General features: G+C 38.6%; 1 protein-coding gene across 7 annotated transcripts in view; it reads left to right on the forward strand.

Moving 5' to 3' along the window:
* Window positions 1-54: 54 nt before the first annotated feature.
* The window catches only part of arhgap9 (Rho GTPase activating protein 9), a 52,066-nt gene continuing 39,914 nt past the window's right edge, over window positions 55-12,206 (forward strand). For 2 of the 7 annotated variants that reach the window (XM_031301724.2, XM_036002594.1), the window contains exon 1: window positions 56-370. The gene's annotated coding sequence lies outside the window, so the exon portion shown is untranslated. Of the gene's footprint in view, window positions 371-10,021; window positions 10,109-12,206 lie in introns of all 7 variants that reach the window. The other 5 variants (XM_036002590.1, XM_036002591.1, XM_036002592.1 and 2 more) reach the window with 5 other exon arrangements.

Below are 12,206 nucleotides of genomic sequence, written 5' to 3' on the forward strand. Positions count from 1 at the left end.
TATACCGGGCGACGCTCTGTAATTAAATGTGCGCACCACAGACCCCTCTGTGATCTTATTGGTTATTTGTACAATCATATCGCGCGCTTGTAGCCAATCTAAAACACCATACCCACCCAGCGAAAGCTATTTTTTTATCCGCTTAAAGCGTCAGGAGGAGGATGTTCTATCATGGGCTGCACCGGACAACTTATTGACAATGACTGTAATTTGCTAAAGTGGTCGGCGGAGTGTTTCTCTGTGCTTCCGTTTACCAAAATAATGTGAAGTTATCAATGATTTTATTCCTCCCACGAGAAAAGGCGCAACTCTTGCTGTCTCTGCAGTTCACTCCAAAAACTCAATTGAGCTGTCAACACGTCGCTGCAAGGTGAGTGATGTGTCCCTCAAATGCAAAGATGAGATTTCTGCTGAATTGTTTGGTCGGACAACATGTTTTCTGCTGGGAAATATCACATCACTGTAGGAAATGTTTCCTGCAAGATGCAGCGCTTCTGTTGCCAACTCACCATCGGTATTTTATTCTACTGTGGTATTAGTGCAACTATATAGCTAAACTATAGTTTTGGATTTCAAAAGTATTCATTAGACAAATACACTGATATGATGTAAATTAATTTAAGTAAACACTTGTCACGTTGTTAAATCACACTATTTTATCACGTGCCACATCTAACTACATGAAAGAAATCATTTATTTTTACTCAAACTAATCACTCATTCAGAAGTAACTCTATCAGTAATACGATTGTAACGACGCATGGCTTTAATGATCTTTTTACGTAATTATCACCATTATGTACATATGTATATGGAAGTTGTTTGCGCATTGTTTATAAACATTGTTTGAGGTGAATTATGTTAAAGATGATTTAATCCTAGATTCAGTGGATACAATTGCACTAATGCTTCCATCTATTGTAAGGTTTGTGCAAAAAGTTGTAAACCAGCGCTGCAACTCTACTTAGCAACATAGGTCTTGCCTCCACAAATAGGTCATACAGCAATAGCACTAAATAGCAGGCCTACTTTCTCCAAAACAAGTTATTTTCCACATCATGGTGTCAAACCACATGTAGCCTTTACTGTCACAACTGTTTACTCAACTGAGGCACTGCACGAGAGCCACGGGTCACAACACTTACAGGCCCAACGTGCACTTAAAACACTTTAAAGTACTCATATTGTACTCATTTTCAAGTTCATAATTGTATTTAGAGGTTGTACCAGAATAGGTTTACATGGTTGAATTTTCAAAAAAATCATATTTTTGTTGTACTGCACATTGCCACAGCTCCTCTTTTCACCCTGTGTGTTGAGCTCTCTGTTTAAGCTACCGAGTGAGGCATCACACTTCTATTCCATCTTTGTTGGGAGTCGCACATGCTCAGTACCTAGGTCAGCACTACAAGCCAGTCAGAAGCAGAGCATGAGGGCGTGCCACGCTAGCAGCTAGGCGAGCATTATAACGTGTGTTACAAAGTGATGAGCGTTCGTCCTGGGAGTAGTTTGTGAACAGTGTTTTCTGTTGGAGATGGTAAGTCCCTCTGGGGTGGATTTTGAGCTTTTTCACCTTGGAAACCTATAACGTGCACAAAAATATATATAACACAATAAAGGAAAGGGGAAAAGCCAAAAAGCATAATATGAGCACTTTAACGTCCAGCAGTTTCTTTTGGAAAAACGTTTTAGAGTTTCCTGTTCAGCCCCTCCCCATATATATACACAATTGTTTGGCATCTAATGCACTTTCCTTGATTATTGATATGATATTTTTATGTATATGTAAGTCCTTGGAGGATGTATTCTCACGTATTTCATCACTACAATGGTGCTGCCTGCCTCCATAACCTCATTTTTGTCATCTCCATTCCCAGTCATTAGGGACTGTTCGTTATTTATTTCAGAGGCCACCGGAGGAGTTTTGGGACCTTTAGTCAAAATAGACCTGACCCTCCCTTCACCAGCAATACATTTTGGATGACCCTCCAAAATGATATGGAAAAAAGGGATGATCCTCCCCAACAATTCATTGATGGCTTCTGCACTGGTTTGCGCCTGGCAAAGACATACAGATGGACATTGTTGTTTTTTTTAACAGCCACAACATATTTGACTAAACCTCTGCAATCTCTTCTTACGCATCACACTCCTCTGTTATGGTGTGGTGGCCATTTCAGTAGATTTACTCACTAACATTGTTGTGGAAACACAATAAGCATGGAAACTAAATGCACACTTCCTGCATTACTGCATTACTTCAAATACTAAGTTACTCATCTAGTAAACTAGTATTCACATGAAATAAAACAATAAAACATTGAGACCATTCAGCAAAGCACACTGGGTAATTCAACACTGGTTGCTATGGACTCGTCACTAGGCTTCCTCAGTCATTGTATATTTTAGCATATAGGTAAAGCTGCCAAAGCTGAACATTATCCAAAACTCCATTTCTCAGACGAGCGTGAATTTGGGAGCTTGCATGCTACCACTCCTTCCTTCTCAAATGCCTTGAAGAGGCTGTCGTTTATATATATATATATATATATATATACTACAATAGAGATATATATATATATATATATATATATATATATATATATATATATATATATATATATATATATATACATATACACATATATATATATATATATATATATATAATATCACCGGGACCGAAAGGATATTTGAGTCGGGTATGGCTGCAGCCTGGAGACCTCCCATCTCATGCCCTCCCGGCTTGGTGCAGTCCGCAAGATTTGATTTTTTCAAAATCAAAGCTTGCGTCTGGTCCGTTATGTTTTCCTAAGGTGTTTTGGATGTTTTTGAACTAAACAGTACGGCAATCATGCCAATGAATACAATTATTTTTTCATCAGATGTCTTAGTTACAACATGATGGAGCTAGCAAAGCAGTTTTGTGTTTATATGTGCAAGCGGGATTTATTCAGTTTGGGAAATCCCACGGTCTCTAAAGCTACAGTTCAAATTGTCTGACTGACTAAATAGGGAGGGACCCATCTGCTAGCGATAGGGGCCGAAACTGAGAGAGCTACATGGAGCTACATGGATAAATATGAACCAGACAAGCCACTTTGAAATGTTGCTGTCCTCATGAATACAAAAGTTGGGTGACCCTCCCCCCTAGACTAAAAATAATTGGATGACCCTCCCCTCAACAAAGAATAAAAAGACATGACCTTCCCCTATTTTCCTCCGGTGGTCCATTCCATAAATAACAAACGGTCCCTTAAATGTCACAATGGTAAGAATTGCTAATCTCTCAACACTATATATGACAGACCTCCTGTCATGCAGAAATATTTGCATACCACTGCGAGCAGGCTTTAGCCCTTACATGCTTCTCAGAAAGTGCATGGACGGGTTAACCACAGGGTGTGATGAGAACAGTTTGATGCATTGCATTTTTGCTGTTTCATAATCTATCTTAAATCCATGCAAAGCAGGATATTTGCTCCCCTTTTCGCCAGCCTGTGACGACACAGGCTTGGAAGATTATTCTCCAGTTGCAACTTTTGCTGATTAAAAGTGCCCTGTACCATGTGCAGTATTAGCAGGAGGGTTCCAAGTTCACAGTAATTGCTAGTGTGCTTCACAGACTCTTGTGGATGCAGTGTGAAAGACAGATTGAGAGACTGAAGCCTATTACATCCTGGCATGTTACTAGTCAGATTATACTGCTGCTTTGGGATATTTGAGCAAGTTTGTGGTCTGTCTGGTGTGAGATGTGTATCTGCTTGCATGCATGCTATCAGCTGTGGAGCACAATGACACAGTAGCAGATCAGAATGTGCATCAAAACCTCATGTGACTTATCTGCTTTGTACTGTACAGACCAGGCGACAGACACAACCCAATTGTGTCTCCACTGTACATGCAGTTTTGTGATGTAAGGTCCTTCAAAATAGATCTAAATTCTCAAATATGACAGATGGATGTTTGTTTTTTTGGTATCCATGTACTGGTTTGTCTCTTCAGATCGCATTGGTCTGTTGAAGGTACTGTGGTTGTGATTAACGTGTCGTTATTTAAACTTTCTGTCAATGAAATCCAGTCTCACTAGTGTTTCTCAACCTTTTCTACCCTATGACCCCATATATATGTCCCAAAATAATTCTCATGGCCCAAAGTTGTCGTGTGGCATACTAGCATACAAGGAGCAGCCTCAGACCTATTATATAAAGAGTATGGTATTAAATATATTCACTTTCATTTATAATATATCAAAAATATCAGTATGTACACTCAGTTGTCAGTTTATTCAGTACACCTAGCTGAAACTAATGCAGTCTAGTTCATGTCAGTTCATGAAGTTTATAATGTTCAGTTTTTGGTGAAACTGTTTTAGAAAGGTGGTGATTTAACTTTGTGGTCATTTTGGATGCTGCAGATTTTAGTGCCTAAACCTGGTCCCCTTTTTACTCAATATACTGTATTGTCAATATGAAAGCATCTTACCATGTCACAACTACTGTACAGTATACTATTTCCACCTACACTGACATCTGTGCTCTGTTTTAATCCAGTTTAATCCTGCATTTACTTTTAGCATCTGTGCAATGATTAGTGCTTTCACTAGCTTGTACAATTTAAAGGTACAGCACTATAAACATCACCCCAGAAATCAAGAAGACGCTAAATATTATTGTCACACAGACCTAAAATACCACATTTGATAACCGGCCACACTGTTTCACATAGCTTAGGTTAAGCTTGCATCAGAGCTGAAACAATTAGTCAATTACTAGTCGATCGACAGAAAAGTAGGTGGCAAATATTTTGATAATCGATTAATCATTTCACCAATTTGTTAAGCAAAATCAGTAAAAAGAAATGCTACACATTCTTGGGTTTCAGCTTCTCAAATGGGAGGATTTGCTGCTTTTCTTTATCATAGCCTATATCATTGTAAGATATTTTGGGGTTTTGGCCTTTTTGTCAGACGAATCAAGACATTTTGAAGACGCTACTTTTGTCTCTCTTGGTCCAATTAATCCAATAATCAAGAAAATATTAAGCAGAATAATAAATAATGAAAATAATCAACAGCACGTCCAGTGAATTTAAGAAAAAATGGAAGCAAAGTTGTTCTCAGAAAAACAATTGCACCAAATACTTGAATTAATAGACGTGAAGGCACAATGGGTAAACTCTCCTCCAATATCTGATACATCCAAACCCCTTATTGTTATTTGTGTAATGTCCCTTATTGAACAAATTACCCATTTCACCCTGTGAAGGCATTAAAGCTGTGCCTGTGTGTGCCTCTTCTGTATAGTGTTTGCACTGGGAGGTTTAGCGCTCTTCCTTGTGCCCCAACAGTATTGTGCTCACTTCAGCTGCACAGGGCTGAAAGTGGGTCTTTGACTTGCCTGATAGCTTTTGACAGCTCACTCTCATCCCCGGTGGATCAATGCAGCTCAGCGCTCTTCATTAGAAACATCAACGTACCGCACATTCCCACAGGCTCAGCAACTACCCACCAGACCAGTCAGAGACTGAAGCTTTATTTTTTTTATTCTCCAGAAGAAACGTCTTAACTTCTGTCAGTGTGACTTTTTATTTTCTTCAATTGAAGAATATTGTGGGAAAATGTTGAAAGAGGCATAGCTTGTTTGTATGCCATTCATTGATACTTGATATATGGCTATTAGCAACAACTTTTTGGTCAACATGTTGGTCAAACCTCACCTTAAATGTAAATAAAACATAATTTTTTTATTTTGGTTTATATCACATAGAATAACAAATATTTGTGTATGCTTGACTGCTGCAGATCAATGCACTGCAAAATCCATATCTTGGCAACTTTTGTTGTATATTCAGTCTTAAAATAGTTGTATGTTTCAGTTCTTTTTTGAGTAAGGCAGGACAAAATCTTGAATTAATGAATCATTCCTATTAGTGCTGAAATGATAAGTTGATTGTGAAATGTAACAATCTGCGAAAAAGTGTGAAAATCACTAAATGTTTTAAGTAATTTTTCAAGCAAATGCCAAACACTCATCGACTCCAACTTCTCAATATTTGCTGCTTTTATGTGTTTATAGGATTGTAAATTGAATATCTTTAGTTTTAACACCATTATTTGTCAAAACAAGCAATTTGGACTGTGAAATCATAATGATTTTTTTTCTAAACGATTAATCAGCTATTTGAAAAAGTAATTGATGGATTAATGTATAGAACTAAAATACTTGTTAATTGCAGCCTAAATTCCTGTGCTGTAATATTAAATATATTCATGAAGATCATCTTGGAAAGCAATTTATAGATTTATACCTCACTACTATTTCAAAAGTAAAATCATTAGGTGACATATTTTATGCGGTATTTCCTCATATGTAATAAAAGCTGCTTATTAAAATAAGAAGCATTTTCCACAAGCTTATTTCTCTTGCTGAAATAAGCTTATTTTTCTTGAACTAGGCATTTAATAGCAGCACATTTTTCACCTTCCATTTTTTTCTATAAAATGCATAAGCTAATTAAAACTGTAATGCTTGAATTATTTCAGGAGTTTAAAATGCCCCTTGAGCAATCCTGGACTGCTTTGCCTAACTGGCAAACACTGGTCTGTCTGGTTGTTGTTTTTATTCAAATTGGGGAAATGAAAACTTGAATATTTTACAAGTGCATTCGCTGAAGAAGTTTGCTATGTGTCGATGCGGGCTGCAGGGTTAATTGTAAACACAAGTGTTGCGTCAGCAAACGTTTGAAATGATGGCATCACACATATGAAATGTTGTTATGTGCAACAAGAAACTAATAGCACACTACTGGAGACGCTGGAGATGGTAGTTGGTCACAGAGGTTGTTGTCATGATGATAGTAGAGAGCATGAGCCAATGGCTGCTTTACTGTCATCTGCTTTTTGATTGGCTCTATGACAATTTACACAGCTAATCACTGAAGGAATCCAGCCTACCTGTTTAGACACACACACACACACACACACACACACACACACACACACACACAAACACAGATAAACACATTCATACACACATTCACACAGGCACACTTGGAAAAGCAGTGTGTGTTTCAGTGACTCTCTCTGGTCTAATCATCAATAATGCATGGCTTTGGGAGGATGAAAGGCTGTTTTGGCTTGAGGCATGTGTCTTATATGGAGAGAGAGAGACATCAGCACTAGTAGTTATAACTGTACATCCATAGACAAAGTGAATGCTCCTTCACATGGCTGTCCTCAGAACTGCTTATCAGGCTCAGAGTGGACTGAACATTTAAAATAGTTAATAAGTTAATAACAGAAATGTGTTATGTCTTTATTTTAGTTCTTTGTTGTCTGAATTGAGGATCTAAGGGTAGAGCGTGTTGTATCGTAAAGCCTTCTGAGCAAAGGCTTTGGGGGGGCTATATAAGCTATATAATGTCTTGAGTCATCAAAATGTCACTTTGTGATCATTTAATCTATTTCAGGTGTAGTTTAGTCTTATAACTCATGGTTTGGTTTAGCATTGATTTTTAGGAAAGTTTCAAGGCACTTCTGTGCTTAATCCAAGATATACTGCTGTGTTACAACTCCTTTTACACATATTGTGCGATGTGGACACATATGCAATGCTTTACCTCACACATCCTTACCTGACTTAAAGTGGGGGCTCAAAACAGACAATGCTTGTTTGCATGTGAATCAATAGAGATCATGCACAGACAGCATGGCTCATGCCACTGTAAAGAACTCACAGCAGCTGTTTGGCTGACACAGATATTAAATCAGCAGTCCTGTTAGCTTTAAGTGTTGCACTTATTTTGTGGTGATTAAAATTACTGAACAGTGTGTATCATGTGGAGCAACTTCTCTTCTCTCTCATTTTCCTGTGAACCCTTTGGTTATAGACATTCATATGTAAATACAGTACTGTCTACGTACGTGTGTGTGTGTGTGTTTGCTATGTGTATACGGATGTGGGAGTGCACGCAAAAGCCCTTTGAAGTTCCTCATTCACTCTATACTCCTCTTCCCCATGTCTCATCTCCCTTTGAAGACCATGTAGCCATGATTAATAAAGTTGCCCTCTTTCCACTTCAAACGTATGGAATGAATATGGATATGATATGCCACCAAACTTTCAACCGACACTTTTCACTCCACTCTGTGCTGCTGTGTGGTGAAGTTTGATAGGCCCTGCAATCTCTGTGGGAGCTAAACTTGTCATTCAGTGACTTGTCTTTGAGTTGAGGGCATGAGCTATTTGGAGTAGTTATGGCATTGCTTTTCAAGAATAATATCGAGCTGCAGGGGAACATTGCAGCTTCTTTCTCATTTTATTAATAAAGCTTGTGGTACTGTCTTTTTCTGGCATCATCACAGGTGCTCTTTGTCCTTAGCTAGCTTTGTAAAGGCTTTCAAAACATAATCTGCTTGTCTCATTCCCCAACAATATAATTTATGAGATGGTCTTTTGCATTCATTGCCACTCTCTGAGTGTCCTCCAGTCTCGGGGTATTTTCAAGGGTGTCATGATAAAATTTTCTTAAGGTTTTTTTGCATGCATGCCTTAGCCCATAAAATACATATTAGTAACACCATATGATTTTTATACCTTCCTCAGATCTCAACGTGTCCTTGAACTTGCCAACAAATAAGGTTGCTCGGAACTGTGGCACAATGTGATGATAATGCACCTTCAAAAAAATACCTAGCAGGTGATTGGATGAACCATCTGTCTATCTCGTCTGTCATAGTTGTATTGAAGAACAGTCACGGTCGTCACACACACATTAAACATGCTCGTAGCTGCCAGTAGGTTCCTCACAGTACGCTGATTGGTGACTGATTGGTTCGGACACAAACACATTACTTGAAGCCTCATAAAATGGATTATCACGTGATGTCATGATATCTCTAGAATCCAGCTGCAGTGCCAAGAGTTCATCTGCTGAAGGGGAAACATTTAAAAGTTTCTCTGTGCAACCTTGAAACTTTCAGCACACAAACACTGAAAATTGATTATTCTGTGAAGTCGGAGACATCTTGTTCGGTTAAACTTTTGAAATGAACAATGAACAACATTTTTAATGACGGAGAAGGAAAACATGTAATTTGAAGAATTTTTAACAGGGTAATCAAACATTTTGTGTGTGTGTGTTTACAACCAAATTATTATTCAAAAGCAGATATTTTCATATATATAAAACATGTCTGGAGGGGAACTTTTATGTTCACTGTGAGAACATCCTACACTGTGAGCTTTAACTGGATTTTAGGAACTAATGTAGGAACAGCAGAAAGCCATGACTGCCCGTTGGAAAGTAAATCTAAAAATGTATGTATGGTTTGGATAATAGTTGACTAAAACATGCAAAACCACCAGGAGGGCCTATAATCCCTAAATTATTTAATCTAGTGGCCTTTCAGGATTGTAGATTTGACTGAAAATGTATAATGTTGGTGCATCCCATCCTTTGTTACTGACCATTCTATCTGGAAGGTGAAACATTTTATATTAAAACTTAGTCAATAACCCCCCCCCTCCCCCCCCATAAACAAATGCTGGGATGATGTAGGTAAACATAATGTGCTCTGCTCCACTGCTACCATCCATTTGGTGGATGTGCTAACTGTGTGGTGTATCTGTGATTTCAGTGGCACTGTTGACCAGCCAGCTCTGTGTATGGATTGACAGCTCAATCAATGAACTGCTTGCTTTTGTTTGGTCGGCACACAGGACCTCTCTCGCTCTGTTTCTCACTCTTGCTCATATGTTCCTCTTTCTGAAGTTTAAACATGGTTTATTTGCATAAACGAGTAATAGCCAGCTCTCTCTGTCAATCTCTCCATTTTTATCTCTCAAGCAAAATGCTGGCTAAATGGGGGAAGGTAGGGTTAGCAGGAGTTCAATGAGTGGAAGCAGGATCATTTTGCTGTGTGTGTGTGTGTGTGTTCTAATCTTTGTCAGGTCAGGCAGCAAATACTCTTTATATTAGGCTTGAGAGAAGTTGATTTTCCAATGGTTTTGTTTTTAAGGTTTATCAATGGGGTTGCATGCATGGATTTGACTGCGGATTGAGCTGGTGACCTTGTGACTAGAAACTCTCTCACTTCAGGACCATGGTGAGTATCTCTGTGTGTGTGTCTCTCTCTCTCTCTCTCTCTCTCTCTCTCTCTCTCTCTCTCTCTCTCTCTCTCTCTCTCTCTCTCATGCATGCATGCACAAATTGTCTCCATTTTTTCAGCTCAGTCTGACTTGCATGCACACACAGTCTGAGTTGGAGTGAAATAACTCAAGCAAAGGCAGACAGACACATTACATGAGTCTCTCTCTCTCTCTCTCTCTCTCTCTCTCTCTCCACGTTTTTCTCCTCAGTCTTTTTTTGCTCTTATTTCATAAGCCTGTGCCCTCAGCCCCTGGCACAAATGATCATTGCCTCTCCCCAGCCATGGCGGGGTGCCTGTGTCTGTCCCTGACACCATATGGGCCTCTCTGTATGTTTGGGTGTATGATGCCAGTGCCCTCTCCACTGCCATCTGACCTCCAAATGGAAACACAGTCTGACCTCATTTTTCCTAATCCTAATTTGTTTCAGTTAAAATTTGTTCTTTCATTTTTTTTTCATCCTCACTGTTGATGAATACGGGTTTTGCTATTTGTGGTAAAATGATGCCAGCATTTTTATCCGTCTTTAGTCAAATAGCCATTTAGGTTATGAGTCAGACACAAGAACAATAAATAAAATCTTGAGTCATGGAATGAGAAAGGACTACACCATTTCTGACTTACAGTATCCTGTCTCCCTTCAGCAAGCAGCATTGCTCTTTAGGAGCATCGTTGAAGCACCTGAAATCTGAATAATACAACCAGGGACTTTAACCCTGCTTTAACAGCCTAATTTGCACATGACACAATAAAGGCTCCTGTGCCTGTGTAGGACATGTGTTCCTGTGCTGGTGAATAAATTGAGGATACCCAGCAAATGTGTCTAACTTCAGCCCTAACTCGACAAATATTAGGTTAGATAAAGTTAGATAAACCCCCACAGTAGCTTGTTATCATTCATTGGTTCTGTGTTTTGAGCAATGAATAGAGACAGGAAAAGAAAAACAGGTGTGCAAGCGATATCAGAAGTGCTCTTCCTGTCTGTGCGGGGAGAAGAACTCATGATAAAAATCATGGACAGGTTGTATGAATTGGCACTGCTGTGTGCTGTTTTGTCCTTTCTTTAATCCCAGGCTTTGATGTAATTCTTTCCTGCACATCTAAATAGTGAATTACACATTACTGAAGCCATACAACAGGATTGTGAAGCCAAAAACAACTACTACTCTCTGCTTCAAGGCTCAGCTTACTAGTAATTATTTCTACTCACAGAGCTGCACAGCAGTCAGACAACAGGGCAACTCAGCATCACTTATGCATTTAACACTTATAGGCTGTAACTAAACTGCCTGAGATGTTTCTCGTCAGAAAAACAAATGGCAAGATAGAGAGGATATGACCCAAACTGTGGTTGAACTTTGATGTGTCTGTGCAGTTTCCTGTTTGCTTGCTCGCCTTGTACCTCTGACTTTTGCCTCTGTCCCTCCTGAGTTCAACTGTAGTTTTTAGATGTTTTTTGAGCACCAGAAGCACCAACATTATAATTAAAATTCAGCTAATCAATATAAAAACATTTGGGCACTTTGTTTTTTCAATTTCTCTAGAACAAAGTCTCAGTGGCATTTATTTAAATCAGATTACCCTTTTAAATTTCTCTTGCATCACAAGCATTCTCCATTTCACATAAACAGAAAAACACGTGAATAAATTAAAGAAAAGTACAATATTACAAACATAGACAGCTGCAGTTTATTCCGTTTCCTTCCTTTACATTTAGTGTCTGACATACACAAGTACATGTTATATACACCTCAAAGCACCAAACATATACAACGATATAATCAGTCCTGTGTCAACATGTCACAAAAAAGGCAAGTGAAGACAGTGAGGAGGGGCATTTCCAAAAATGAAGAAGAGGCTTTCTGCACACCAGAAGACTCAGCTGTGGACCAACTTAAAAGTTCTTCATTTATTTACTTTTTTTGCAGGTGTAAGATCCAGCAACACAACATATGCATATGCTTCATCAGGCTCACTTGTCCATTAAGAAAAAAATTTGCAGTTGTGACATTGGTGCCTAATAGCGAGACTTGTCACTTTTGAAAAAAGAAATAA

Source organism: Sander lucioperca, chromosome 6 (genome assembly GCF_008315115.2).
Source record: "Sander lucioperca isolate FBNREF2018 chromosome 6, SLUC_FBN_1.2, whole genome shotgun sequence".
NCBI classification, from domain to species: Eukaryota; Metazoa; Chordata; class Actinopteri; order Perciformes; family Percidae; genus Sander; species Sander lucioperca.